We start from the raw sequence: 2,516 nt of genomic DNA on the forward strand, positions 1-2,516 counted from the left end.
AACTTTTCTAAGTGATTTTTAACTTGCTCTTTTTTTATTTTATCTTCTAAACCTACCCCCTTCTCATAAGCATTCATTATGTTAGACATTCCTTCAGACTTCTCAGTGAAGGCTGAAACAAAGAAGTCCATTAAGCATCTCTGCCATTTCTAAGTTTCCTGTTACTGTTTCTCCCTCCTAACTGAGCAGTGGGCTCTCTGCTATCTTTGACTTGGCTATCTTTGTTTGGGGAGGTTGTCCTACAGAGGGTGTAAACGCTTTCTGTCAGCGTATGTTGTCTGTTATGGGGTTATGCCAGTAAAGTCTCCATAGTACAGACCTACCATGTCTCCTAGTTTTAGGCTCCACTGCAATTCACAAAACTCCCACTCAGCTGCTGCGCAGCCCTGCAGGCTCTTAAACTCACTTACATTCTAAAATGTAAATGCCAAGTTTTTTGTCTCTCTGGGTATATGTCCTGCTGCCTCGCTGTAAGCATCTGAATGCCTATCTCCTTCCTAAGCCCCAGTGAAATCCATGTACTGAGAGAAGGTAGGTGGAGGAGCAGCTAGCTTCCCTGTAGTGCCTGATCTAGTGGGCTTACTGGATCAGATCAGTACCATCCACCTTTTAACTTTTAGCTCAATAATTAGACCACTCACCCAGGACATGAGACCCAGGTTCAATTCCCCCCACTGCTTATTGGGGAGACATGAGAGACTGCTGTTAAGATCCTTTCCCAGGAGGAAGCCCTAACCACTGGGCTATGGGATATTCTGATGTGGGGCTCCCTCAGTCTCTCCTCTTGAATCTGTTTCATTGTGGATAAATAATGAAAGAATGATTGATTTGGAGCACAGGAACTAGACCCTGGGTATCCCATCTCCCTGCTGAGTGCCCCAATCACTGGACTGTGGAATCATTCTCACCTTTTCTCTGGACCATTCACTTTCATTATGTATCCACAGTGGAACAGCTTCTTCAGGAGAGACTGAGGGACCCCCTACATCATAATATCCCATAGCTCAGTGGGAACTCTCCAGAGAGGTGGGAGACCCAGTTCAAATTCTTTCTCACCATCAGGCAGATAAGGTAAACTGAACCCGAGTCTCCCATGTCCTGGATGAGTGCACTAAAAGTTATAGGATGGATAGCCCCTCCCTCCCACTTAGCATGTAAGCTCCCTGACTCCAGGAGAGGGGTTCCCAGCTATGGATCACGGTCAGAGATAGGAACCTCCATGCAGTTCAGAGTTAGGTGCCCAACCCTGTGAGAGAGGTGGGGCTTAGGACACACACCTCTCATCTCCCATTGGCTAGCTTAGGCAGCTTCCTGCCTAGAGTGCTGGCTTTTATGGATCACATTAAGCTCCCTATACAATGAGAGAGACACCTAATTCATGCTTTGTGGATCCCAGTATTCTTCCTGTGATTTTTTTTTTTTTCTAGATACCTTAAAGTTACATGTTGCAACTCCTATGTCCTTTCATGGATCCAGGCCGAAATCATAGGCCCTGACTCCATGGGTGCTCCAGGGGAAAAAAGAATAGTGGGTGTTGAGCACCCACTGGCAGCCAGCTCCTCCTTCTGCCCACTGATAGTCCTGCCAATCAGCGCCCCTCTCCCAGGGCCACCCACTCACCATGGATCAGCTGTTCTGTGTTGTGCAGGAAGCACTGGGGGAGAGGGGGAGAAGCAATGGCAGGGCACCCTTGGGAGGAGGTGGAGTGGGGGTGGGAAGAGGCAGGATGGGGTTTGCAGGGGGGAAGGTGGACTAGGGGCAGGAAGAGGCAGAGTGGGGGCATGGCCTGGGGCAGAGCTGGGGGGGTCAAGTACCCCTGGCACACTAGAAAGTTGGTGCTTCTGGATGAAATAATGCACAAATAGTATGACTTACTGAGTTATGTGGCTGGACTAGTATTGTGTCAATGTTTGTTTTGCAAAAGTTCATAGGGATGCACTAAGGTTTGCTAGCATACCAGTGTTTAGGAGTTAGAGCAAGAGACTAGAAGTCAGGATTCTTGGGTCACTGAGTTTTTATTAAATGACTTTGGGCCAGGTTTTCAAGGGTATTTATGTGCTTAAAGACGCAGATATGAATCTAGCGGTGAAAATCTGGCCTTTACTCTTTCTATGTTTTTCTCCATCTGTCAAATGTGGATAATACATGCCTAAGTGGACATTGTAAAAAGCAATTACTCACCAGCAACCGCACACCATACAACACAAACACAACCCAGGAACCTATCCTTGCAACAAAGCCTGATGCCAGCTCTGTCCAGATATCTATTCAAGTGACACCATCATAGGATCTAATCACATCAGTAACACCATCAGGACTCGTTCACCTGCACATCTACCAATGTGATATATGCCATCATGTGCCAGCAATGCCTCTTTGCCGTGTACATTTGCCAAACCGGACAGTCTCTATGCAAAAGAATAAATGGACACAAATCTGACATCAGGAATCATAACATTCAAAAACCAGTGGGAGAACACTTCAACCTCTCTAACCACTCAGTGACAGACTTGAAG

Source organism: Chelonoidis abingdonii, chromosome 1, assembly GCF_003597395.2.
Source record: "Chelonoidis abingdonii isolate Lonesome George chromosome 1, CheloAbing_2.0, whole genome shotgun sequence".
NCBI lineage: Eukaryota > Metazoa > Chordata > Testudines > Testudinidae > Chelonoidis > Chelonoidis abingdonii.